This window comes from Chenopodium album, chromosome 24 (genome assembly GCF_948465745.1).
Source record: "Chenopodium album chromosome 24, dcCheAlbu1.1, whole genome shotgun sequence".
Lineage (NCBI taxonomy): Eukaryota > Viridiplantae > Streptophyta > Magnoliopsida > Caryophyllales > Amaranthaceae > Chenopodium > Chenopodium album.
In genome coordinates, this window is record NC_137857.1 from 26,063,186 (window position 1) to 26,073,568 (window position 10,383).

Here is a 10,383-nt window from a genome sequence, read left to right on the forward strand (position 1 = left end):
GATGTAAAGCTGATAAGTGACATTTATGGCACTCATTTGGTTCCTTTTTGGATGATTTCTATTTCATTTTATCTCTCTTTTCTTTAGTTTTCCTTAGTTTTATTCTTGTTTTCTTCATTTTATGCTTTTTGTAGCTAGTTTCTCTATTTCATGCTTTTTCTAGTTTACTTGTTATTTTTCTCTTTTATTTGTTTTTTATCATTCGTTTGTAGGTGGTAATTGATTATCCAAGAATTCCCGAGCTTCCTCTCTATGAGCTTTCATTGTTTTCATGCCTAAAGATGGTGCAAGAAGCTTCAAGTCAAAGGTGGATCCAAGGGGCAAGCTTCAAGGCTTTGTATATGCCTTCCTCATGGCTTATACTTTTCAAGAAATTCAAAAAAGTTTCTTCCTACTTTGTCCTCCATCATCATCATCTAGGATGTGTGCACCGCTTGAGCTAGGACGATGAAATGAAGGGGGAATACCCAGCCAGGTGCGGGCGCACCAAGGTGGTGTGCGGCCGCACATTGCTCGGGTGCGGCCGCACACCTGGTGCGTGCGGGCGCACCAACCTGGGTGTGTTTCGTGCGCACCATTCTCCCTCCTCCGAGCGCCCGCACCTACGAGGGTCTATTTTTGGGCGTCAATACCGACCTCCTCTTTGTATACATAGTTATTTCTACCTATTTTTGGAAAGAAGTTTTAGATTGAATTTGATAGTTAGTTTTGGGAGAATTTTAGAGAGAGAAACTCATGATTTTTGGTGATTGCTCAAGAATTCCTCATTGTATTTGATCTTTAAATCAAAGTTTTGTAAGGATTTTCCTCTTGATTTCAATACAAGTTTGATTTTAGTTGATTTCATTTGTTTTCCATGCTATTGATGATTGATTTAGTTATTGATTGAATTTTGATTGATTTTGATTGATTGTTGGTTTAATCTTTGATTTCAATAATGTTGATGATGAAATTGATAATTGTTGTAGTTTTGATCTTGATTCCTATGGCTAGTGAGTAGTTTCCTAGCTAGGGAAATGGTGAAGCATGTATGAATAATGGATTAGTGTAATTTGGGGATAATTGATGGAGTTGATGATATGATTAAATTTGGTTGATAATTCATGTGCATGTGTGTGATTAATTGAGGTTTGGCCATCTTTGATTATTGCACTAGATAGCATTGTGAGCTTGCTATGATACGGACCATTAATTAGTAACTTGCAATTTCACGATTGAGGTGCTTTGTGACGTTCCCTAGGTAGTGTTTAGCGTAGTTGACGCTAGTTAGACCTCTAGGTGAACCATCTTAGTATGCTCTTTTGGATACATGATGATCTTCCTTCATATCACTTGACTTAGTCGGTTTGACCTCCCAAATTACCATTTTCCATTACAATTACATGTGGATCCATTGCCCTAGTGTCTTTAGATTGATTTCATATAAGTTCTTGCATCATTTAGCTCTAGCTCTAGTTTCCTTCATCAACCCCTTTTACTTGACTTCGAAATAGCTTGACTTAGACATTGTGCATTCGACCTCCATTCCTTTGGGTTCGACCTTGACTTACCACTACGCTAAATAGGGGTTTGTTAAGTTACAACTTTTGTTTGATTGGGTGGGGTGGTAGCCCAACGACTTACCGTTCTCCTTCCCATCAAAATGGCGCCGTTTGCCGGGGAATGGTTCTTTGAGTGCATGTTGTTTTTGAGTCTATTTCATTTCATTAGCAAAATACAAAAAGATTTTACACTTTAGGCTACAGTTGTAGCCGTGCTACTTATATTTTCTTTGAGTTTTGTATGCATAGCTCCCGAGATCGCTCATTTGTTCCCTTTGATCCGGAGATTGAAAGAACTCTCTCAAGGAGGAGAGTAGCAAACAAGACCTTGGATTATAGTTCCTCAAGCGAAGAAGAGATTGAACAAGAGCAAGTCATGGGAGAACAACTAAGAGTTGCCTTGAAAGAATTGGGAGTACCCGGTGCATATAGGTTCGAGAGCGGCATAGCTCCACCTACAACACCGACAAACGACTTTGAAATTCGGCCGGCAATGATCACCCTAATTGAGAGGAGACAATATAGTGGGGCAAAGAACGAGAGCCCATTGAACCATCTTAAGGAGTTCGAAAAATATTTCAACACTATCAATGTCAATGGAGTTTCTCAAGAGTTTATCCGCCTTAAGTTGTTCCCTTTCTCTCTCATAGGAAGATCTTTGGAATGGCTAGACAAAGAAGTGAAGCCCAATTCCTTGAAGACATGGGATGATGTCACAAAAGCTTTCTTGTCCTGTTTCTACCCACCAAAGAAGACGGCGGAGGCTAGAGCCTTAATCCAAAGTTTTAAGCAATTGCCTAGAGAGAATCTCTATGAAGCATGGGAGAGGTACAAGGACTACCAAAGGGAATGCCCTCACCACGGAATTCCAACATATCAAGTGATCCAAATCTTCTATAGTAGTTTGAGCTTTCAAGGTAGATCGAGCCTAGATGCCGGAGCCGGAGGGCCAATCATGAACAAGACGGAAGAAGAGGTTGTGGATGTAATAGATGATGTGGTAAGGAATTACATGGATTGGCATGATGTAGAGAGGTAATCGGCAAGCACAAGTTGCTCAACCGATCTATCTTATGTCATCAACGAATTGAACACAATGGTCTCGGAGTTAGGAAATGAGGTGAATTCTCTCAAGAACAAGCTCGAGAGTCCTTCACAAGCTTCTAGTCTTCTCTCCCAATTTAAGGGGAGAGGTACATCTTCCTACTCTAACCCTCCTTTTGCTTCTTGTTGCATGATTAGAGAATGCTTGGTTTGTGATATGTGTGGAAAGAATGATCATGATGCTTCTAATTGCTCCAATGTTCCTTGTAATAGATATGATGGATATGAGAACGTGCATGTGAATTGTGGTGATAATAATGATTTTGGACCTAGATTTAATGCTCAAAAGTTGTTGGGAATAGGAATTATCACAATAATGGGAGCTATGATAATTACAACCAAAAGAGTGGTAATGGTAACCGTGTGACCCAAGAATTTTGTGGTAACCATAACAACTTTTGTTGTAATGATCAAAGCTATGGCCAAAAATATGGGGATCATAACCAAGGTTATGGTAACCATAACCAAATTTCCAGCCAAAATCATTGTAAGGGTAATTGGAGTAATCAAAGCAGGGGAAATTTTCAAAATGATGTTCAAAGAGATACCCCACCCCAAATTACTCCAAGGACTCAAAGCCAAGGTGATGATTTCTTTACTCAACAATCCCAATTGAATAAGCTAGAAAATTTCATGATGGATCAATCTAAGATGTTGAATGAATTCACATTGTCTTGTAATAAAATGTTTGAGGTCCTATTTACTCATGGAAAGATTCTTGAGAACCAAATTGTTCAACTAGCCAACCCTTTGAAATATTGTGCTGGTCCATCTCCTTTACCTTCACAAGAAGTTCATTCTAGGGAACCGATGTGTGCTATGACCACTAGGAGTGGTAAGGTCCTTAAAGAGAGTGCTCCTAGGAAGAGTAAGGAGAGTGAAAAGGAGAATGATTCGAGTGAAGAGAATAATAATGAAGAGCCTAGCAAGATGAGTGAGGATTCCAATGATAAGCCTAAGGAGAAAGAGCGAAAGCAAGATGAGGTTTACAAACCTAGACTTCCTTACCCCCAAAAGCACAATAGGCATAAATTGGATGAGCAATTTGGGAAATTCATCGACATGCTTAAGCAACTTCATCTTACTCTTCCTTTTACCGATGTCGTAGAACAAATGTCAAACTATGCTAAGTTCCTTAAGGAAGTTTTGAGCGGTAAGAGAGATTGTGATTTGGTGGAACCGGTGAACCTAGGGGAGTGCTTTAGTGCCTTTTTTCAAAACGACCTACCCCAAAAGTTGAAGGATCCCAGAAATTTCTCCGTACCTTGCAAAATCAAAGGAAATTTGTTCCAAAATGCTCTTTGTGATATTGGTGCTAGTGTTAGTATCATGCCTTATTCCGTTTTTAAGAAACTTAAGCTAGGTGAACTCCTTCCATCCAATATGACCCTTCAATTGGCCGATCGATCTATCAAGTTTCCTAAGGGGAGAGTTGAGGATGTTCCTCTCAAGATAGGAGAGTTCACCATTCCCGTTGATTTCATTGTGCTTGAGATTGCGGAAGATGAACATATCCCTATCATCTTAGGAAGGCCTTTCTTAGCCACCTCGGGAGCCTTGATAGATGTTAAGAGAGGTCGTATTACCTTGAGAATTGGTAAGAATGAGGAAAGTTTTGATTTGAAATCAACACATGAGTCTTTGTCCCTTGTAAAAGGAATTATGTGTGTTAATTCCCCTCGCCCTATTGATGATGTATGCACTATTGATTCTTCACATACTGATTTTGTTGAGAATTATGATGATGTGCTTTTGAGTTGTGATTGCAAGAAGGTTAGTGAAGATAAAGTGATGATTTCCAAGCTTATGGACGAGGATGAAGTTGATATTCCTCATTGGTTTGAACTCCATCCTCAAGATGAAGGTGATGTTTCTATGAGTTTAGATTGTGAAGGACCATTTACAAAGAAAAACAAGGCAAAGAAAAGAGCACGAGCTTCCAAGAAAAAGAGAAAAAGAAAGAACTTGAGGAAAGAAAAGCTTGCATTTGAAAGGTCTTTGTATGAAAGCTTATCAAGCAACAACGAGAAGTTGCTAGAAGTTGAAGAGGAATTTGCTCTTTCTACTACCTTGAAGAAGGTGGTGTTCTTTGACCCTCCATGATTTGGAGGAAGGGTCGAGCTTAGGACCTTAAGCAAGCGCTTCCCGGGAGGCAACCCGGAGATTCTAACTTTTCTTTTTGATTTTTGAGTTTTCTTGTTTTTGTTTCTTTTATTACTTTTTCTTTGCTTTCACTTTTCTACTTGTTTGGATTTTTAGGATGAACTTTGCGATATTGGATTTATTCAAGAATGCATGGTGAATGGAAGGTGTTCGTGGCACATATCATATTTTGAACGATTCCAATCGAAATTTGAGGTAAAAGGGGTAACAATTTTAGAGAGGTAAGATAGGAATTTCATGTTTTAAAGGTTGGAGGAAGTTGACACTTAGTGAGTTTTTGTGGTGAGCACATGAATCTTTAACTTTGAGCTCTTTAAAAATGTTTTTAGCTACTGCCTGTGGTGTTCCTCATCACCATCATGATTCATGTGCGCACCCAAGTGGTCAGTAAGTATCAAAAATAAGAGGAAAAGAAAGAACGGAGAAGCACAGCAAGGTGCGGCCGCACATCAGGTGTGTGCGGGCGCACACCAGCTTTGTGCGGCCGCACATGGTTGGACGGGCTTACAATCTTCTTCCTCCTCTTTCCTCCCTTCATTTTATCACTCCCTTTCATCTTCAACCTCACGACCCCCTTTCAAACCCTCCTCTTGTGCACACCATTTCCTCCCTCATTCGCCATCAAAAAAAAAATAAAAAAAAATAAAAAAAATAAAAAAATAAATCCTTCAAATCCCCTTTTTTCTTAGTTTAGTTTCCTTTTATTTGTTGTTTTCTTTTCTTTGTTTTGAAGTTACTAACCATTTTCTTTGTTCATAGTTTCTTTTATTTCTTTTTCTCACTTGGTTCCTTGAAGAGCTTATGGATATGGCTTGCTACGAAGTGGTTTCTAATCGCTTCATTCTTTTTTGCTAAGCTTGGAAACCCGGTGAGACCTTTCTTATTTTCTCTTTATTTTCCTTGGTTGCATAGAATAGGATTAGTTTAGGAGAAGTTGAATGGTTCGAGGATGGATGCTTGTTAACACGTAATGTGTTTGGGATCGATGACTTTGTTGTCTATCGATCACTTGTTTGTCGATTGGGAATTTTATGTGTTTAACTTGCTTTTTAGTCCTTTGCATGCTATTTCTCCTATGTTTTCCTTTTCTATGTCTCCGTTTCTTTTCTTCTACTCTCTTTTATTTTACTTTTTCTCTTACTTTCCTTTATTTTTCTTTTCATTTTTGAAGTGATTTTGAGGCATTGTTTTTCATTTCTTTTCTTATGAAATGAACCTTGTACATTGGACTTGTCTTTTGCATGATTTTCTTCCTAGGTTGTAAAGGTATGCACGGTTTGAGACTATGTTCGGTTGACTGTAGGATACCTTCACAAGAAGTTGATTCTAGGGAACCGATGTGTGCTATGACCACTAGGAGTGGTAAGGTCCTTAAAGAGAGTGCTCCTAGGAAGAGTAAGGAGAGTGAAAAGGAGAATGATTCTAGTGAAGAGAATAAGAATGAAGAGCCTAGCAAGATAAGTGAGGATTCCAATGATAAGCCTAAGGAGAAAGAGCGAAAGCAAGATGAGGTTTACGAACCTAGACTTCCTTACCCCCAAAAGCACAATAGGCATAAATTGGATGAGCAATTTGGGAAATTCATCGACATGCTTAAGCAACTTCATCTTACTCTTCCTTTTACCGATGTCGTAGAACAAATGCCAAACTATGCTAAGTTTCTTAAGGAAGTTTTGAGCGGTAAGAGAGATTGCGATTTGGTGGAACCGGTGAACCTAGGGTAGTGCTTTAGTGCCTTTTTTCAAAACGACCTACCCCAAAAGTTGAAGGATCCCAGAAATTTCTCCGTACCTTGCAAAATCAAAGGAAATTTGTTCCAAAATGCTCTTTGTGATATTGGTGCTAGTGTTGGTATCATGCCTTATTCCGTTTTTAAGAAACTTAAGCTAGGTGAACTCCTTCCATCCAATATGACCCTTCAATTGGCCGATCAATCTATCAAGTTTCCTAAGGGGAGAGTTGAGGATGTTCCTCTCAAGATAGGAGAGTTCACCATTCCCGTTGATTTCATTGTGCTTGAGATTGCGGAAGATGAACATAACCCTATCATCTTAGGAAGGCCTTTCTTAGCCACCTCGGGAGCCTTGATAGATGTTAAGAGAGGTCGTATTACCTTGAGAATTGGTAAGAATGAGGAAAGTTTTGATTTGAAATCAACACATGAGTCTTTGTCCCTTGTAAAAGGAATTATGTGTGTTAATTCCCCTCGCCCTATTGATGATGTATGCACTATTGATTCTTCACATACCGATTTTCTTGAGAATTATGATGATGTGCTTTTGAGTTGTGGTTGCAAGAAGGTTAGTGAAGATAAAGTGATGATTTCCGAGCTTATGGACGAGGAGGAAGTTGGTATTCCTCATTTGTTTGAACTCCATCCTCAAGATGAAGGTGATGTTTCTATGAGTTTAGATGGTGAAGGACCATTTACAAAGAAAAACAAGGCAAAGAAAAGAGCACGAGCTTCCAAGAAAAAGAGAAAAAGAAAGAACTTGAGGAAAGAAAAGTTTGCATTTGAAAGGTCTTTGTATGAAATCTTATCAAGCAACAACGAGAAGTTGCTAGAAGTTGAAGAGGAATTTGCTCTTTCTACTACCTTGAAGAAGGTGGTGTTCTTTGACCCTCCATGATTTGGAGGAAGGGTCGAGCTTAGGACCTTATGCAAGAGCTTCCCGGGAGGCAACCCGGAGATTCTAACTTTTCTTTTTGATTTTTGAGTGTTCTTGTTTTTGTTTCTTTTATTACTTTTTCTTTGCTTTCACTTTTCTAATTGTTTGGATTTGTAGGATGAACTTTGCGAGATTGAATTTCTTCAAGAATGCATGGTGAATGGAAGGTGTTCGTGGCACATATCATATTTTGAACGATTCCAATCGAAATTTGAGGTAAAAGGGGTAACAATTTTAGAGAGGTAAGATAGGAATTTCATGTTTTAAAGGTTGGAGGAAGTTGACACTTAGTGAGTTTTTGTGGTGAGCACATGAATCTTTAACTTTGAGCTCTTTAAAAATGTTTTTAGCTACTGCCTGTGGTGTTCCTCATCACCATCATAATTCATGTGCGCACCCAAGTGGTCAGTAAGTATCAAAAATAAGAGGAAAAGAAAGAACGGAGAAGCACAGCAAGGTGCGGCCGCACATCAGGTGTGTGCGGGCGCACACCTTGCGTGTGCGGGCGCACATGAGGCTTGTGCGGTCGCACAGCCTGCGTGTGTGGGCGCACACCAGCTTTGTGCGGCCGCACATGGCTGGATGGGCTTACAATATTCTTCCTCCTCTTTCCTCCCTTCATTTCATCACTCCCTTTCATCTTCAACCTCACGACCCCCTTTCAAACCCTCCTCTTGTGCACACCATTTCCTCCCTCATTCGCCATAAAAAAAAATAATAAAAAAAATAAAAAAATAAATACTTCAAATCCCCTTTTTGCTTAGTTTAGTTTCCTTTTATTTGTTGTTTTCTTTTCTTTGTTTTGAAGTTACTAACCATTTTCTTTGTTCATAGTTTCTTTTATTTCTTTTTCTCACTTGGTTTGTTGAAGAGCTTATGGATATGGCTTGCTACGATGTGGTTTCTAATCGCTTCATTCTTTTTTGCTAAGCTTGGAAACCCGGTGAGACCTTTCTTATTTTCTCTTTATTTTCCTTGGTTGCATAGAATAGGATTAGTTTAGGAGAAGTTGAATGGTTCGAGGATGGATGCTTGTTAACACGTAATGTGTTTGGGATCGATGACTTTGTTGTCTATCGATCACTTGTTTGTCGATTGGGAATTTTATGTGTTTAACTTGCTTTTTAGTCCTTTGCATGCTATTTCTCCTATGTTTTCCTTTTCTATGTCTCCGTTTCTTTTCTTCTACTCTCTTTTATTTTACTTTTTCTCTTACTTTCCTTTATTTTTCTTTTCATTTTTGAAGTGATTTTGAGGCATTGTTTTTCATTTCTTTTCTTATGAAATGAACCTTGTACATTGGACTTGTCTTTTGCATGATTTTCTTCCTAGGTTGTAAAGGTATGCACGGTTTGAGACTATGTTCCGTTGACTCTAGGATAGTGTATGCTAGGGTAGTTGGTTTGAACTAGGAGGATCATGAAGCCGGATTCTACTTGTTTGTACACCACTAGTGAGTTTTTGCCACAACCTTGTGAGGTTACTTGTTTTTCTAGCCTTCAACATTCCTTGTATGAGCGGCGTGGATCATTGACTATGCAAACCTAATCTAATAAAGCTCGATGTATGATTCTCAAACACGAGACCGAACTATCTAGGAAGGACAAAGGCACATTTTTCGGGGTGGTATTTTTCATTTTTGTTATATTTTGTTATTTTCTTTATTTTTGGGTTTACATTTGCCTTCTTGCAACCATTTGAGCCTTATCCCTTCTTTTCAAGCCACATCTTTAGTTATTTGACCTTTTGTTTCATTTTCTATATTTTCTTGGTTTTTGTGAAGCAATATGATCATTTGAGATGAAGTTTGTGGTGGTTAAGTTGGAATTTTGGTTTTTAAGTAAGCAAGTTTGTGATTTCATTTTCTTTGTGAAAAATGGCAAATATATGTGGAAAAGCCGACCTACTTCTTAAAAGGCATGGACTAATAATTTGCATTTAGGAAAAGTCGTTTGAATTAAGCAAAAGGCAAGGACTTTGCAAATACAATATAAAAACACAAAAAAACAGCCGCACCACGGCGGCAGCCGCAGCCGCACCAAACCGCAGCAGCAACAGGTGCGAGCTGGGCTCGGGTCAGGTGCGGGCTGGTCTCGGGCCAGGTGCGGGCTGGTGCGGGCCGGGCTCAGGCTTAGCTCGTGACTTGACTCGGGCCATAGGGCCATAAATAAGGGGAAGCTTGGAATATGGGAGTAAGTGGGAGAGGACATGTGGCACAAGGAGAGTATTGAGTGGGGAGCAAGTATGGTCCCCTACTCTCCATGTGGTCCTCACCAACCCATCTCACATGGTGATGCCACTTGCAGATTTATTATTAGTTTGCAATTTTAATTTAATTTAGCTTTAAATTATTTTGTGGAATTTCATGATCCCACATTGATGGGATAGAAATTCCCACTAATACTTTCCTCTATAAATACCAACCTTGGGATTTGGAGTAAAGTGCTTGAGTGGGAGTTAAAAAGAGCATTCCATAATTTTTGGGAAAACTCTTAAACTCACATAACACTCGGGTTTGGGTCGGACCTTGCTAAACCCAAGGTAGTAGACCTTAATGTTGTGTTCGCCCATTTGTGGGTGGATACCGTCGGAGGCGCAGCGCTTGACATGCTAGTAGCTTTCAAGTAAGAGCCCCGGGTTTTGGGCGAAGCTCGCTTCAAGGGTAAGATTCGTTATCTCTTCTTTGTGAATATTTATTTATGCTTTGTGATTTTAATTATTGTGAGTGGTTCCTCGGGAAGGGGTTGTTTCCGCAGTGAGTCGGACTCACCAAACGCCAACATATCCTTCTCCCTGTGATATTCTTTGCGCTTCCTTTTTCTTGACTTCCTCTCAGCCTGCTCATCGGACCTTTGCTCTAAGGTTGGCTGCTGCCTGGTCCTTACAGGTTGCTTTAGAGAAGTTAT

The 10,383-nt window shown here is 39.5% G+C and overlaps 1 non-coding gene across 1 annotated transcript; it reads right to left on the reverse strand.

Moving 5' to 3' along the window:
• Positions 1 to 2,302: 2,302 nt before the first annotated feature.
• LOC145612825 (small nucleolar RNA R71) lies at positions 2,303 to 2,408 on the reverse strand. Its single transcript, XR_014106742.1, has one exon. It is a non-coding gene; the product is annotated as a small nucleolar RNA R71 (small nucleolar RNA).
• Between the last annotated feature and the right edge of the window lie 7,975 nt (positions 2,409 to 10,383).